The sequence below is a fragment of the Dipodomys ordii genome, unplaced genomic scaffold, assembly GCF_000151885.1.
Source record: "Dipodomys ordii isolate 6190 unplaced genomic scaffold, Dord_2.0 Scaffold107, whole genome shotgun sequence".
In the NCBI taxonomy this organism is placed as follows: Eukaryota; Metazoa; Chordata; class Mammalia; order Rodentia; family Heteromyidae; genus Dipodomys; species Dipodomys ordii.
In genome coordinates this window covers 2,969,056-2,986,325 of record NW_012267323.1, presented here as the reverse complement: position 1 = coordinate 2,986,325, position 17,270 = coordinate 2,969,056, and positions in this window count along the sequence as shown.

Below are 17,270 nucleotides of genomic sequence, written 5' to 3'. Positions count from 1 at the left end.
GTGGTAGAGCACTAGCCTTGAGCTAAAGAGCTGAGGGACAGAGCCTAGGCCCGGAGTTCAAGCCTCATGACTGACCCAAAAGAAGAAGGAGGACAAGGAGGAGGAGGAGAAGGAGGAGGAGGAGGAGGAGAAGGAGGAGGAGGAGAAGGAGGAGGAGGAGGGTCGGCCAGCCTTGAGATGTTGAGAAGTTGAAATACCTGCGTGAGACACTCGCCCCTCTTTTCCAAAGCAGGAAAGTCCCAGAGATCAAATGAATTGTTTGCCTGTTCCAATTTCGTCTAGTAAATAATGGCGCTGATCCCAGAGTCCTCTCCACCTGGGTCAGAGGGGGTCCTTGCTGCCCTTCTCACCGCAAGCTCTTCACAGGACCTAGAAGTGCCTGAACACCTGAATCTGTAACCCACATGAACAGGATATACAATCCTGGGCCTGGCTGCTGTCCGTGAGCTTCTTTTGCTCAAGGCGAGCACTCTACCACTTGAGCCACAGTATCACTTCTGCCCTTTTCTGTGTATGTGGTACTGAGGAATTGAACCCAGGGCTTCATGCATGCTAGGCAAGCACTGTACCACTGAGCTACCTTCCCAGTCCCACCACCTGATTGTTGATGACAGGTATCGTTTATTCTTCTGTCTTCTTGGGGTTGAAGAGCTTAAACCAGGACCTCGTATAGGGAGATGGCAGGACTCAGGGGAGAATGTAGATGAAGGACTAAATTAGCTACTCACCCTGCCCACTGTTTTTTTTTCCCTGCTAGTTACTGGAGCTTGAACTTAGGACCTAAGCTTCTTTAGCTCAAGGCTAGTGCTCTACCCCTTGAGCCACAGTACCATTTCTGGCTTTTTCTGAGTGGTTTATTGAAGATAATAGGGTCTCTTGGACTTTCCTGCCTGTGCTGGCTTCAAACTGCAATCCTCAGATTTCAGCCTCCTGAATAGCAAGGATTACAGGCGTGAGCTACCAGTGTCTACTTCCTGCCCACCTTTCTTTACATCTCGGTCCTTCCTAGATTCCCAGACCAGAGCAGCCCTAATCTAGGCTGAGAGGAGGAAATCCAGACCACATTCTAGGAGAAGGGAAATAACCTAGGTAGAGAAACTTGGATCCCTGAGCCTTTCTCCCCACCTAGGTGATAAGCAGCTAGAAAAGCAGAGGAGGTAGTCTGTGTCCCAGAAACCTCTTCTCTGTAGCCAGGGTTAAAGAACAAACATCTTTGTATCCAGCAATCCTAGGGTGTCCTAGACACCCCCACCCCTCCAAGATCTCTCTGAAATTAGGGACTTGATTGTGAACCTACTTCTGCTCCACTGGGGTCTCCACAAGTGAGACTCTATGGCTAACATCTCCAGGACAGGCTTCTAGAGGTTTCTATGTGAGTAGCTGGCAAACCCATGAACCTTGCTCAAGCCTGCCATCAGTTCTATAGTAAAGTCCAGCTGAAGAGACCTGCCAAGAAAGTCTCTGGCCCTGGCAAGCTTATACAGAGCTAGAGGCCCCTGTCTGGTGTCAGATGAGGCATGCAGGTGAGGAAGGAGAGATCAGAAAGACATGTTAGGCAGGTCCAAAGCCTTCTGCTGGGGAGGACAATGGTCAGTAAAATGGGAATATAGGCAACTGAGATTCTGGACAGCACCTTGTCCTACCCCTACGTATTATGTGTCATGAAGGAACAACCTTCAAACTCCACCAGTGATTTCCCCAGAACAGCTTGTTCACAAGTATCAAGAAATCCTAGGCTGGGAAGGTGGCTCAGTGGTAGAGTGCTTGCCTTGCATACATGAAGCCCTGAGTTTGATTCCTCAGGACCACTACACAGAAAAAGCCAGAAGTGGTGCTGTGGCTCAAGTGGTAGGGTGCTAGCCTTGAGCAAAAGAAGCTCAGGGACAGTGCCCAGGCCTTGAGTTCAAGTCCCAGAATTAGCAAAAAAATAAAAAAGAAAGAAAGAAAATGGAAGTGGCGATTTGGCTCAAGTGGTAGAGCTCTAGCCTTGAGCTGAAGAGCTGAGGGACAGCGCCCAGGCCCAGAACTCAGGACCCATGGCCAAAAAAATAAAAATAAGCCAGGCACCAGTGGCTCACGTCTGTAATCCTAGCTACTTAGGAGGCTGAGATCTGAGGATTGCAGTTCAAAGCCAGCCTGCACAGGAAAGTCCATGAGACTCATCTCCAATTAACCACCAGAAAACCGGAAGTGGCACTATGGCTCAAGTGGTACAGTGCTAGCCTTGCGCTGAGGGATAGCACTCAGGCCCAGAGTTCAAGCCCTATGGCAGGCCAAAAAATAAATTTAAAAATACATAAATATATAAATAAAATGGGGGCTGGGAAGGTGGCTCAGTGGTAGAGTGGCTTAGTGGTAGTGCATGGAGGCCCTGGGTTCGATTCCTCAGCACCACATAAGCAGAAAAAGCTGGAAGTGGTGCTGTGGCTCAAGTGGTAGTGCATGGAGGCCCTGGGTTCGATTCCTCAGCACCACATAAGTAGAAAAAGCTGGAAGTGGTGCTGTGGCTCAAGTGGTAGAGCACTCGCCTTGAGCTGAAGAGCTGAGGGACATTGCCCAGGCCCAAAGTTCAGGCAACATGACTGGCAAAAAAAAAAAAAAAAAATGGCTGGGAAAGTAGCTTAGTGGTAGAGTGCTTGTCTTGTATGCATGAGACCCTGGGTTCAATTCCTCAGGACCACCTAAACAGAAAAAAGCAGGAAGTAGCACTGTGGCTCAAATGATAGAGCGCTAGTCTTGAGCTGAAGAGCTGAGGGACAGCACCCAGGCCCAGAATTCAAGCCCCATGACCAACCCCCCCCAAAAAAAATATATATAATAAAAAATAAAAGAATCTCACCAGGGGCTTGTGGCTCACGCCTGTAATCCTAGCTACTCAAGAGGCTGAGATCTGAGGATCATGGTTCAAAGCCAACCCCAGCAGGAAAGTCTTGTGAGACTTATTTGTATCTCCAATTAACCACAAGAAAACTAGAAGTGGTGTTGTGGCTCAAAGTGGTAGAGCTCTAGCCTTGAGATAAAAGAGCTCAGGAACAGCAGTCAGGCCCCAAAAGAAAGAAAATCTCTTGACTTTGTCTGCCTAGCTTAGGCTGGGCTTTAAACTGTGATCCTCACATCTCAGCCCCTTTAGTAGCTAGAATGACAGGTATGAGCCACGAGTATCCTGTCTACAGAGGCTGTTCAAATGGGAGGCAGTGAATAAATTTACCTCAAAGTTTTGGACAGGTGTTTATATCTTGTTTTCTGTCAGTTGTGTGGCTAAGAACAAGGATGACTGAACCAGAGATGGTCTCCATCTTGCCAGAACTCACAACCTTTAGAAAAGGACAAAGGACAGATAGAGTTGTTCCTGATCTGTTATGAGGGGGGGCCAAAGAAGAGGGAAATTACTCGGATGAGCTAGCCAGGTTCAAATGTCTCCAACCTATAGTTCAGAGAGAAGGCTGGTCAGGATTTAGGAAGAGACATCGGGCTGGGGCAACTAGAGCTGTCTCTGAAAGGTAGACTGGGGGTGGGGCTAGGAATGTGGCTTAATGGTAGAGTGCTTGCCCTAGCCTGCATGAAGCCCTGGGTTCGATTCCTCAGTATCACACACACACACACACACACACACACACACACACAGAAAAAGCTGGAAGTGGCGCTGGGGCCCAAGAGGTAGAGTGCTAACCTTGAGCAAAAGAAGCTCAGGGACAGTATCCAGGCCCCAGGACTAGCAAAAATAAAAATAAAAAGACTGGGGAGGTGAGGGGGGATAGAAAGAAGAGAGGTCAGAGGTGCTAGAAGGCACCCGTGTCTACAATGGATAGTCTGGGAATATGGAGGCAGGATAAGCCAGAGGCAAGGCTTTGGGTCATTGCTCCTCAGTGACCTGAATGACAAGCCAGCTCAGATCTCTCTAGCAGCTGATCTCCAATGAGATCAGTGAAGTCTCCAGTCTCTCCAGGAAGAGATCAGGAAACGTGCAAGCTAGAAACATTGGTACATCAGTCTCAAGGGCCTTTGTCACCTCCACCTTATCTCTATCAGTCTTAGGGCTTGAACTCAGAGCCAAGGCACTGTCCTGGAGCTTTGTTGAGCCACAGCTCCACTTCTAGCTTTTTCTTTTCTTTCTTTTTCTTTTTTTTTGGTGGTTAATTGGAAGAGCCAAGGCACTGTCCTGGAGCTTTGTTGAGCTCCACTTCTAGATTTTTCTTTTCTTTCTTTTTTTTTTTTTGGTAGTTAATTGAACATAAGAGTTTCATGGACTTCTCTGTCCAGGCTGGCTTTGAACCACAATCCTCAGATCTCAACCTCCAGAGTAGCTAGGATGACAGGCTTAAGCCATCAGCACCTGGGATACAGCCAGGAGCTAGCAGGCAGCATAACTCCACTTTTACTGTAGCAGGAACTCAATTCTAAGGAGGGTCTTTCTTCTTGAGTTTGCAAAGGTGACCTCAGATGCACCAGCTAGGCACATACTTGCTCCATAGCTTACCTACTTCTCCCAGAACACAAAGGTCAATTCCCTCACATCTGGACAGGTGAAACCCATTTTTCACCAGCCGCCAGAATGGAGCCAGACTCTTTCCTGTCTGCCCAGCTCAGGTTGCCTGAAATGGGCACCAGCATGTGAACAAACAGAGCCTGGGAGGTGGGTGGGGCTTGGGGCCCTGGGTGGGGTGTGCCGTAGTAGTGGAGAATCTGCCCTTCAGGTCTGTCCTGGAACTTTCACAAGTTCCCACAGCTCTGCCCATGACCCTGATCTTGCCCAATGACTGCCGATCTAGACCTCTAACCTACTCCTTGTTCACCCAAGGTCAGCCAGGCTGAAGTTCTCAGGTGAGGTAAGACAGAAGCTCCCCAAACAATCTAGCTCCTCTTCCTGTTAGATAAACAGTGCCTGGCTTTTCTCTAGGAAAACTCTTCTAGGGCCCTCTGTGCCCGGACACTATATTGATGGGGCTGGCCTGTCCTTCCCAGCATGTACCTTGGCACTAATACCAAGGTCACAGTGGGGACTCAGTAAGCACTATTATCCTGGTGATGGCTCCAGAATGGGTGTTCCCAGGGTTGACAGCTAACTAGTTCAAACCTGTCATACATCCTTGCTCCTTCAAGCCCATGGTTTTACCTGTTCTGATGTTCTGGTCTAGTAGTAAAACTAGACTCAGAATCCCAGGGAGCCCTGTGATGAGTATGAGTCATTGGGCCTATCTGGTTGGGAGCTAGGACATTGGGATCACTGTCTCTTTCTACAAGCTGCTGGGCCTCTGGAGGGAAGGGGTAACCAACTTCAGTGTTCTCTCAGAACTGGAGGCGTGGCTCAAGTGGTAAAAGCCAAGCAAGAAACTCAGTGAGGTCCTGAGGTCAAGTCTCAGTACCTCAGACTCTTATCACCAAAAAGATGCTAGAAGCGCAAACCTTGGGGGCAGTGGGGGGGGAAATCTCAGGGACAGTACCCAGGCCCTGAGTTCAAGCCCCAGGTATCTCTCTCTCTCTCTCTCTCTCTCTCTCACACACACACACACACACCTTCAAAGCCTTCTAGGCCATGGTGGGACATGTTCGGATAACATAGTATCAGGAATCTGGGTGGTGGGGTTCGGCATGCATATGGCATTTGAGGGCCCAGAGTCATCAGACAGGAGCCCCCTGACTGTGCCCTGGCCCCTAAGACTTTGAGCCAATAGGGAAGAGTAAGGTTTGCCAGCACCCTTTTGTGGTGCTCCAAAAAGCAGCGACTACACCTATCAAAGTTCATTTCCTATTTCCTGCTGGTTGGGTCTCAATCTGACAGACATCCTCTGTCACTTCCCAATCTACCATTTCCTGTGGAAATCAACTATTTTCCCTGCAGCCCCCACCTAATCAGATCTTACCCCCCCACCCCCAAAATGGCTTCCTCTCACTGCTTCTTGGTCTCGGGGCAGGCTTCCCCCCTCCCCAGCCCTTTCTCTGCCTTGTCTCCTAACCCTTCAGGAAGCCCCTATCCTATTCAGAAACACCCCCCCACCCCATCCTCCAGGATCCTCCTTCCCTAAGCTAGGTTTTAGGGTCCCCAGGCCCCCCCCCCAGCAAACTTGGCTCCTTTCAGTTCCCCTCCCTCGCGGGGCAGAGGCAGGGCGTTCGAGTCCATTTAATCTTGGCAGAATGCAATTTCCTGCTTCAGGGAGCTGGCGGGGGTTTAAGAGGCTTAATGAGGGGGGGGGGCAGGGAGGGAGACAGGGAAGAAGAGAGACTAAGACAGGCCTGGGAGGAGATAGTGCCCTAGAGGGGTGGTAGAGGAAGCCTTGGAAATGTGTCTGGGGTTGCCTGGGTGGAGGGCCTTTGGGATCCTAAAGGGGTCAGCTCTCTTCAGCTGATTCAGGCTCCCACTGGTAGGTCAAGGGACCCCCATCTGCAAAGATGTCCACCCTACTCTACCCCTGTCAACCAAATAAGGCAAGGTGGAGGTAATGAGACCATTTATATTGTTTATTGGGGGGGGCATGTGCTTTTATGACCAAGGAGGAGAGCATAGGGTCTAAATGTGGAGATGGAGGAGGGGGGACTAGGAAAATCTGTGCGCGGCGCGCGCGCGCGCGCACACACACACACACACACACACACACACACACATGCACACCAGGGAGGGGGGAGAGTGTAGGTGGAATGTATACTTTCGGTGGGTCTAGAGAAAAACGTGTAGCTGGCAGGTCCCAGAACCGCCCCCCCCCAACGGGGGGTGGAGTGGCAGCCAGGCTGGAATTTCAGCCCAGAATGGGATGCTTATCTATAGGCTGCCACCAAGAAGGCAGGGAAGATAAGGACAAAGGGGCCTCTGAGCTGCCGGAAGCCTCACACCTGGCAGGAGGGGAGCTGGGGGTGGGAAGGTGGAGTCCGGACAGGGTCCCCTAGAGTCCTATCTGACACCTGGAATACAGACAGCCCTCAAGGGGGGGACTGAGGCTGGGTGACCTTCTCTGATCCTAGTCCTGCAATCCTACTTGGGCCCCAGTGCCCAGCTCCTACCTCCAGGTGGTCTCCCTTCGTCTTCCAAAGAAGCCCTGGGAAGCCCCTGGAGGCAAGGAGTCCCCAGAAATACCCCACTGGGGAGGGGCAGGTTAGAGTAACAGCATGAAATGCTCCAGGAGCTTTGGCTTGCTGTCTGGATTCCCTAGGATGGGACCCAGCATGCTTGGTTTGAGGGTTTAGCAAGTTAAGGCTCAGCTGCCACTTGAGCCCCTTCTTTCCACTGGAAATGCTCATGTTGCGGTCCCAGAAGAAAGGCTAAGGTTGATGGCTGAAGTTCCTAAGCGCCTCGTTACTTTGGGCAAGGCCCTCTTCCTATGGGCCTCATTTTCACCACTAATGATCAAGAGTGGTAAAAAGATAAAGGCGACTCACACCTATAATCCTAGCTATTCAGGAGGCTGAGCTCTGAGGATCACGGTTCAAAGCCAACCCGGGCAGAAAAGTCCGCGAGACTTTTTATCTCCAATTAACCACTAGTGCACTCACTGTCCCTGAAAAAGTTCAGGGACAGTGCCCAGATTTTGAGTTCAAGCCCCCCAAAAAGAAAAGGGTCTCATGGACTTTCCTGCCTGAGCTGGCCTTGAATCATGATCCTCAGATCTCAGCCTCCTGAGTAGCTAGGATGACAGGTATGTGCCACTGGTGCCCGGCAGGGCAATGGCTTATGTAAGGTGGAAAGCAGGTAAGTCCCACAGACCCAGGAATGCCAAGCAGCCTGCTTTATTAACACTGTGTTCCCATGACAACCTGTGAGCAGGCTCTCTCCTAGGTGGACGGTGAGGTTGCTTTTGCCTGAGGAGACACTAGCGGGAGTAAATATGACTACCACATATGTACCATCATGGGGCCTGGATGCTGACAAGCAGAAGAGCAACAGGAAATGGGATCACAGCTGGGCAGCGGTGGGCCGTGCCAGCCCAAGCAGACTCCTCCGTTAGATGAGAAGATAAACATCTAGCTGAGCCTACTGGCCCACGCTTGTAATCCTAGCTGAGATCTGAGGATCATGGTTTGAAGCCAGTCTAGGCAGAAAAGTCTGTAAGACCTCATCTCCAATAACCAGCCAAACGCCAAAATTGAAGGTGTGGCTCACATGGTGGAGAACCAATGGTGAAAAGAAAAAGCTAGATCCTGAGTTCAAGTCCCACTATGAACACACACACACACAAACACACACACACAAGACAAAGACCTACATGCTCTCACTTTCTCTTAGGATCCACCTAGAGCCATACCAGCAGGCCCTTTTTCCCCAGTGATAGCATCTGGGGCTCCCTGTCACCTACTGGGGTAAGGTCGATGAGTCATAACAAAGGTGGTAGCAGAAGCTGGGCATGGTGATCTACATCTGTGATTCTAACACTTGGGATTAAGGCCTAACAGATCACTGAAACACCTGAGCCACACAGGGATTCAAATCCCCAGTCCAGGGCCATCAAAGTTCATTCCTGAGATGACTCCCAGCCCTCAGCTCAAGGCCTTTCCACTACTTGTAGACAGTTTGGTTGGAAATTCAGACCAAACCAGGGTAGAGAAGTCAGCTTAATCGCCTGGGGCTGGTCACAAGTAATACCCGCAGAATGAAGGAATGACATTTGATCAAGACACAAGGCAGAATGCAAGGTCGGCTGAGCGGTTCACAAAGATCAGCTGGGAGGAGAGAGCATTTCAACCAGGCCAGAAGGACCAGCCCCCCCCCCCTGCCCCCTTCCCCACTACGGAGATAAAGAAGAACACTTACAGGTATGAGAATAGCCTAGGTAAAGTGTTATTCAGGAGGCTGAGATCTTAGGATCATGGTTCAAAGCCAGCTTGGGTAGGAAAGTCTGTGAGACTTGAGTCTCCAGTTAAGCACCAAAAAGTCAGAAGTAGAGTTGTGGCTCAAGTGATAGAGCGTTAGTCTTAAGCAAAAACAAGCTCAGGGACTGTGCCTAGGCCCTGAGTTCAAGCCCCAGGACCACCATAATCAAGGCCTAATAGGACAGATGTGGAGCACAAGCTTGGTTTCACTGCTCTGCCATTGAAAAGCAGTAAGCTGGGTTGTTGTTGTTTTGTTTTATTGGTATCAATCCTAGGGCTTAAATCTAGGACTTTGGCACTGTCCCTGAGCTTTTGTGCTCAAGGCTAGTGCTCTACCACTTGAGACACAGCTCCACTTCTGGCTTTTTTTTTTTACTAGCTAATTGGAGATAAGAGTCTCAGGGACTTTCCTGATTAGGCGAGTTTCCAACATCAATCCTCTGATCTCAGCCTCCTGAATAGCTAGGATTACAGATATGAGCCACTAACACTGGGTGCCACCTTCTGATTTTCTAGATCAAGCAGGCTGGAGTCTTAATTGGGGTGCTCCAGCCTTAGCTCTCCAATATGTGTCAGGGGACAGTGACCTCATACTGCAACCCTTCTTCAAAGATGACCTGTAGCTAAAACCTAGGGAGGAAAGCCACGATGGCAGGGTGCCTGGTATTTACACATCAGCACCTCCCCCCCTTTTTTTGGGGGGGGGGAAACTGCCTTCATCTGGGCCCCACTCCCCCTCCCCCGCTAGGAGCGAGGGACTACAGGAGGCCACGCCACCCGCCATCACTGTCACGGAAGGGACATTCCCCAGTCATTTGGAACTAAGTAATTCCAGATCCCAGCTTGTAGGCCTGACTGCAGGACCCTCCTTGGGCCCCCCTCCCCCAGGACTGGGGCCACACAGACACATGGAAGGAGTGTGCACAGCAGATGCAGGCCTGGGAGGCAGCCAGAAAGCTCACAAGACCAGAGCTGGCTGTGTGGAATATGTAGTTGGCTTTGTCAAGAGTTGCCTTTGGTCTCTCCTAAAGGTCCACCATTGCCCCAGGGTCTGCGCCCAGGTTGGGGATGGCTCCGATCAGAGTAGAGCTTCGCTGTCTTTTAAGTTAAATCAGAGTCTACTTTTGAGTCCCTGCTGCTACTGCTGCTGCAGATTGAGATGAAATGCTCACCCCAGAGGCCGGCTTTGAAAAGAGAGAAGAAATGGACACCCCTTCATATCCGTCCTTAGCTTCAGCTAAGTCTGAGCAGAGGTCTCAAGGTCGAAGTGGCTGACACTTGTAAACGTAGCTACTCAAGAGGCTGAGATCTGACGATCAAAGTTTGAAGCCAGCCCCGACAGCAAACTAGGTGAGATTCTCCTTTCCAATTCATCGGCAAAAAGCCAAGAAGTGGAGCTGTAGCTCAAGTGGTAGAATTCTGGCTTTGGGCTCAAAAGCTTAGGGACAGGGCTAGGAATGTGGCTTAGTGGTAGAGTGCTTGCTTAGGATGCATGAAGCCCTGGGTTCCATTCCTTAGTACTGCTAAATAGAAAAGGCCAGAAATGGTGCTGTGGCTCAAGTGGTAGAGTGCTAGCCTTGAGCAAAAGGAGCTCAGGGACAGTACCCAGGCCCTGAGTTTAAGTCATTCATTCAATGCCTTGAGAAGCAGCAGAGGGCAAAATAGACCAGGGTTCTGCCTTTCCCTTTTTTCTGGTTGTGGTAGTGGGGGGCCTAATGGTTGCTAAAAGCCACTCTACCACTTGAGCCACACTTCCAGATTTTTTTGCTTTAGTTCTCCCTCTCCTTTTCTACAGGGCCTTCCCTTCTATCCAGGCCAGCCTTGAATCATGATCCTCCCTAGTAGCTGGGATTGTAGGTATGTACTACCATACCCACCTCTAGTCCTTGTTCACTTGGAGGTGCAAGTTGAACAATAAAATAATTACACAGTATGCTGGGAGGAGAAAAAGAGGAAGAAGTAAGCTGAGTGAATGCTGAGAGCGCTGGCGGTCAAGATGAGCCTCACCAAGAAAGGCAATCAGAGCCATAGCTTGAAAGCAATCATGAAGAAGCCATGAAGGTAGTTGTGAGAAGGTGAGCCGGCACAAGGCCCAACCTTCACAGGGGCCCTGGCGTATGCCAGATGTGGGAGGAGTGAGGAGGATTGATCTGGGAGCAGGAGGAGGCAAGTTAAAGAATTAGAGAAGAAGCTGAAAGAAGAATGGGCACTAAGATCTTGGCTTTGAGTATGTGTATGATGGTACTAAGGCTTGAACTCAGGACTTGGGTGTTATCCTTTTACTCAGATCTATTGCTCTACCACTTAAGCCGCAGTTCTACTTCCCAGCTTTTTCTTTTGGTCGGTCGTGGGGCTTGAACTCTGGGCCTGGGCGCTGTCCCTCAGCTCTTCAGCTCAAGGCTAGTGCTTTACCACTTGAGCCACAGCACCACTTCTGGTTTTCTGGTGGTTCATTGGAGATAAGAGTCTGGTGGCCTTTCCTGCCTGGGCTGGCTTTGAACCGCAATCCTCAGATCTCAGCCTCCTGAGTAGCTAGGATTACAAGTGTGAACCACTGGTGCCCGGCTCTTCCCTGCTTTTTGCTAATTAATTGGAGATAAGACTCCTGGACTTTCCTGCTTGATTCAAACCATGATCTTCAGATCTCAGCCTCTTGATTAGCTAGGGTTACAGGCATGAAGCCACCAGGTTCCCTGCTTTGACAAGTAGCCTTTTGCATGGTGTGAACATGAAGCTTGGAAGTATTTGCTGATGGTTTGGATGTTGAGTGTGAAAGTCCAGGTGGATGCTGGGTTTTTTTGGCCTCAGCTCCTAGAAAGAACGGCCCCACAGAGCCAGGCAAGGCCAGGATGACTAGTATGTTTGAGGAAAATGGAGGAAAAAGGCTGGTGTTCTTCTACCCAGGCAGGGGGTTTTCAGTGAGGCTTATGGCTACCCCATGGCCAAGACTGCCCAACCAGTACTGACTCGATTCCCAGAGAAGAGGCTTTAGCCATAGAGGCAGAGGAACCCCTAGTTTTCACTCCAGCTCTTATTGTAAGGGTCCTCTACAGACCCAGATAGGGCATAAGCTCTAAGCCTGGGCCTGGGCTCTCCAGTGGGGGCTGGGCAAGTCCGAAGAGCTATGAGAGGGTTGTCTGGCCTCTGTCTAAACAGGATGTGCTCGGACTGGCTGACAGTCACGGGTCACTTCAAAACCAGCAGTTTAGGTTCACTCAGTCCCACCTCCCTTACCACCCAACACACACACACACACACACACACACACACACACACTCCCCCCCATATACATGAGAGAGGATGTAGGATAATAAGCAAGAAACTTAGTGACCTCTGTTCTGTGTTCTTCTCTGTGTTCTTCTTCTTCTCCTTCTCCTTCTCCTTCTTCTTCTTCCTCTTCCTCTTCCTCCTCCTCCTCCTTCTTCTTCTTTGTCAGTCCTGGGGCTTGAACTCAGGGACTGGGCTCTGTCCCTAAGCTTTTCTATACTCAAGAGTAGCACTCTGCCACTTGAGCCTCGGGCTCTACTTTCAGCTTTTCTTTTGGGGGAGTGCTTAATTGGAGGTAAGGGTCTCACACTTGCCTAGGCACTGATGGCTCATGCCTATAATCCTAGCTACTCAGGAGGCTGAGATCTAAGGATCACAGTTCAGAGCCAGCCTGGGCAGGAAAATCTGGGAGACTCTTGTCTCCAATAAACCATGCAAAAACGGAAAGTGGCACTGTGGCTCAAAGTGGTAGAGAACTAGCGTTGAGCAAAAAAAAAGCTCAGAGACAGCATCCAGGTCCTGAGTTCAAGCCCCATGACCAACAACAACAACAAAAAAGGAGACTCACACTATGTTGAAAATGAACTATATGACTCGTAGTTGGGGACTGGAGGGAAAAACTAGGAAAGAGTGAGGAAAGGCGTGATACTGTTCAAGAAGAATTGTATTCTCTACCTGACATATAACTGAAATCCCTCTGTACATCATTTTATAGTAACAATAAAACACAGACACATACACACACACATGAGTCTCATGGACTTTCCTGCCCAGGCTGGCTTTGAACCATGATCCTCAGATCTCAGCCTCCTAAGTAGCTAGGATTACAGGTGTGAGCCACTGGCATCTTGCTTACCCTCTGTTCTTGAGCATGACCACTGACACTTGCCCCCTCTCTTTCTCTTTTTTGGTCAGTTGTGGGGCCTGAGCTCTGGGCCTGGATGCTGTCCCTCAGCTCTTCAGCTCAAGACTAGCGCTCTACCACTTGAGCCACTGCACCACTTCCGGCCTTTTCTGCTTATGTGGTGCTGAGGAATTGAACCCAGGGCCTCATGCATGCAAGGCAAGCACTCTACCACTGAGCCACCTTCCCAGCCCATGTCTTTTTTTTTTTTTAAATCACTCTTGGGGCTTGAACTCAGGGCCTGGACACTGTCCCTGAGCTTCCTTTTGCTCAAGACTAGAACTCTACCATTTGAGCTGCCACTTCTGGCTAGCTGTTTTCTGTTTATATGGTACTGAGGAATCGAACCCAGGACTTCATGCCTACTGGGCCAGCACTCTACCACTAAGCCACCTTCCCAACTCCTCTCATACTGAATTCACATGGGATGCAGCCATGGGATGAGGTAGAACACAGAGGAAACTGAGTCTCCTGGGCATGACCTATTCTTTCCTGGAAGCTCATGACTCAGCCTTTAGGGCTGGCTTTCTGGGAGATAGATAACGCCTTAGTCCAGAGGCCTGAAGGAGAGAGAGGGAAACTGGAAGGACATTGCAAGCACAGAGTTGGGGAGAGGCTGAGCAAAGGCTCCAAGTTGTCCAGGAGGCCTGAGCAGCTCAGATAGGAAGAGGAGGATGAGGCAGACTAAGAAGGGAGGCTGAGACACTGGGGCAGGAAGGGGCAGTGTTTGCGGATGAAGGAGATGGCCAAAGGCCCAGGCCTAGCGGAAATACAGGATTTAGACTGGCACTGAGGTCTGGGAAGAACCTTCTTGGGAGCAGGAACAACAGCAGAGAAAGAAGGCTTAAGAGGCAGCGTTGGGGAGTAGCCATGGAAGGTGGGTTGGTCATTCCAGCTTTTGATCTGGCCCCTGGGGCAGGCCTGGCAGAAGGTTGAACCAAAACCTCATTCTGGCCCTGGGCCCTGGTGACTCCTAACTGCCTCTCTCCTGCTCGTGCTGTTTTACACCCCCCCCCTCCCAGGCCCCTTCCCAACACTCCCCCTTCTCCAGGATCCAGTTCCGGGGGTGGGGGCTGGGCAGCGCCTGGGGCAGGGGAGATGAGAAAACCAGAAAGTGGGGAAACCTGAGCCAGCAGTGCTGGGGCGGGCCAGGGCCTGCAGAGCCTGCTAGGCCCGGGAAACAGGTTCTCCACCACCCCCCCCCCATCCCCACCATGGGCAGGGGAGGGAGTGTCTGTAGAGCCAGGCAACACCTTCATCCATGGGACATGGCCCATCTCAGGCTCTGGCCTTCCAAGTTCAGCCTTCAGAGGCCAGAAAGGCTGGATGTCTCTCAGGTTACTCAGTGTAGTGTATCCTCAAGCTTCTCTTTCCAATCTGAAGGAGGCTGGGTTAGAAGGAGAGAAAGAGGCACAAAGCAGCAGGCTAACCAAGCCAATTGTCTAGCTGAACTTCTCTCTCTGCCCTCCTGTGACCAGATTGATGCCAGGGTGGGCCATAGGGAAAGCTAGAAAGGGCCTGGGACAGTCCCACAGGGGAGGGAAGGAGCCCTGGCCAATGGGAAGTCAGCTGGGTTATCTCCCCTTCAGGCCACCCACAAACATTCTGAGTGGCTCTCAGGTAGAGCTAGAACAGCTGAACATTATTGCTGGAAAGGGCGGTATGACTGTGGGTGGCTGTTCAATCCAAAGGAGCTAGATGGTAGGGTGGGGAGTTGGTTCTGTGGCCTTTTGACTCACATTCCCCCTCCAAGCTCATACTGCAGGGGCTTGCTCTCTTATTCATTCAGTAAAGAGATATTGAACTCATAAGTGCCGCATAGGACTCCGGCACTCTGCCAACATTGAGTGCTTGTCTGTGTTGGCTTCATGTGGGTTCCAAGAGCCTAGCCCTTCTAGCGCATGGCTTTCTCGTAGTTTCTGCAAATGTTACCCTCTTCAAGTACCATAACCTGCAGGGCTGTCCACTCTGTCTCCACTTTAGAGTGGGAAAAACAGAGGCTGCTTCTCAGTATGATTGTGACTTACTCAGGTTGTATAGCCATCAATCCTGTGAGCATGCAGTCTCCCAAACTGGTATCCAGGGCTTGTTTCAAAGGGTCTTAGAAGTTGAAAGGACAAAACTGGAGAAAGCTATATAATAGTCTCCCAAATAATACTGTATAATAATGCAGGATAGTGATACAAAAGGTCCAGTCTAGGATGATTGCAGAAAACAAGAGTGCATTTACAGTGTAATAGTATTCAGTTTTTCATATTGATTGTTTAGCACTTTTTGAAACTGTTTAGGAAAGAACTGGCATTCTACCCTGTAGTAAGGTTCAGGTTATTGCTTTCTGTCTTCCCTATCTCAGCCACCTCTGGGGATTGTGGCATTGTGTGTATCTGAGTAGGGTTCCATGAACAGATCAATTGGTCTTTCCAACTCTTACCCTGGAAGCTTTGGTAAGTCCTCACAGTTCTGCCTTAATGATCAGGAGGTAGCGGCTGCTCCTGGGGCTGGTAAAGCATCTGGGCTATGAGGGGGACTGTAGAGACTGTTTCAAAATGGGAAGGATGGTGCTAGACATTATAGTGATGGTGGCCTAAGCTGCCACCTTTGAGGGTGACCTCGAAGGTGATCCTGGTATAAAGCAGTGGTGATGAAGGGGGATGATTATCACAGAGTTTATTTATTTATAGCACTAGGGATCAAACCTGGGGCCTTGTGCATGCTAAGCACATGTGTATTCGATCACCAAGCTCACATCCAACAATACCACCAAGGCAGTGTTTTGAATGAAACTCAAATGGGAGCCTGTGAGCAGCACCTAGCTCTTGGCTTAGCATAATCTCAGCAGAAAACTATCACCTGTCCGTCCGTACACCATACTTACAGTCATCCAGTCAATTGGTCAGAGAGAGAGGAACCTTCTGGAAATCTTAGCCAGGAAGGAGAGGGAGGGTAGGAAGAGGGAAAAGGGGACTGAGAGGAGGAGAGAGAAAGGAGACAAGCAAGAAAGGAGATGGATAAGGGCAAAAAAGACAGAGTGAAAAACAGGTAATGGGGAGGGAGGAGGAAGAGGGAAAAGAAGGAGAGAAATGAAAACTGTAAGCCAGGAGCCAGTGGCTCACCCCTGTAATCCTAGCTACTCAGGAGGCTGAGATCTGAGGATCCTGGTTCGAAGCCAGTCCAGGCAGGAAAGTCTGTGAGACTCTTGCCATCAGAAATAGTCAGAAGTGGCACCGTGGCTCCAATGGTAGAGTGCTAGCCTTGAGCAAAAGATGCTCAGGGACAGTGCCCAGGCCCTGAGTCCAAGCCCCAGGACTACCCCCCCCCACACACACACACAAAGAAAAAAGAAAAAAAGGGAGAAACTTACAGAGGAAGAGGAGGAAGAGAAAGAAGCAGAGGACAAAGAAAGCCCCAGTCTCTGGAGATCTCCACAGAACATCATGGAGGAGTCAAACTGGGGAATGGTCTTGACTGATCAGGCCACCATGACCTCGGGGAAGGGTCTGGGTCAAGGTAGGCTCCTGTTGATTTCCTGAGCCCTCCAGTCATCACTAGGCCATTTGAAACAGCCTTTTAGAAGAGGCGGCCTTGGCTCATCTTGGTTTCTCTGGGGCTATAGAACAGTAAAGAGAGAGAGAGAGTCTGTGGGAGCCGGCTGGCTGGAAATAGGCTGGCTGGAAATAGGGCTGGCGATTGAGGTTGAGCATTTGGGTGTCTGGACAGGGCTGGTGTCTGGGCTACAGCCACCTGGCTTGGACTTGGAGGTGGTGACCCCTGGGAAAGGTCCAGCGGTTGCCAGCCGTCCCAGGGGCTGCACCGCCACCTGCTGAGCGGCCAGAGAAGCCTCAAGTCCTGCGCTTGCTGCTGCGGGGCTCAGACGCGGGGTGGGGGACCACGGGTGCGGCGGCGCCGAGGAGGAGGAGGAGGAGGAGGAGGAGGAGGAAGAGGGATGCATGCAGAAGGGGGGTGCGCAGGTGAAACGCCAGGCTGGTGGCTGTTTCCCCGGTGCACCGGAGCCTTTCTCGCTAGGGAGTTGAGCGCCCGGGTAAACACCCGGCGCGCGATGTGTGTGCGGTGTATCCACGGAGAGACAAAGCCAGGGCGGGGCGGGGGCGCCGCCCGCAAAGCAGGGGCGGGTGTGTGTGTGTATGTGTGTGTGTATGTGTGTGTGTGTGTGCGTGCATGCGTGTGTGCGTGATGGTGCGAGGACACAGATCAGCCTCGGTCGGCGCGCGGGTCGCCCACCGCTTGGAGAACCCCGCGCCCCAGACCTCGGACAGGTGGAGCGGTGGAGGAGGAGGAGGGGGCG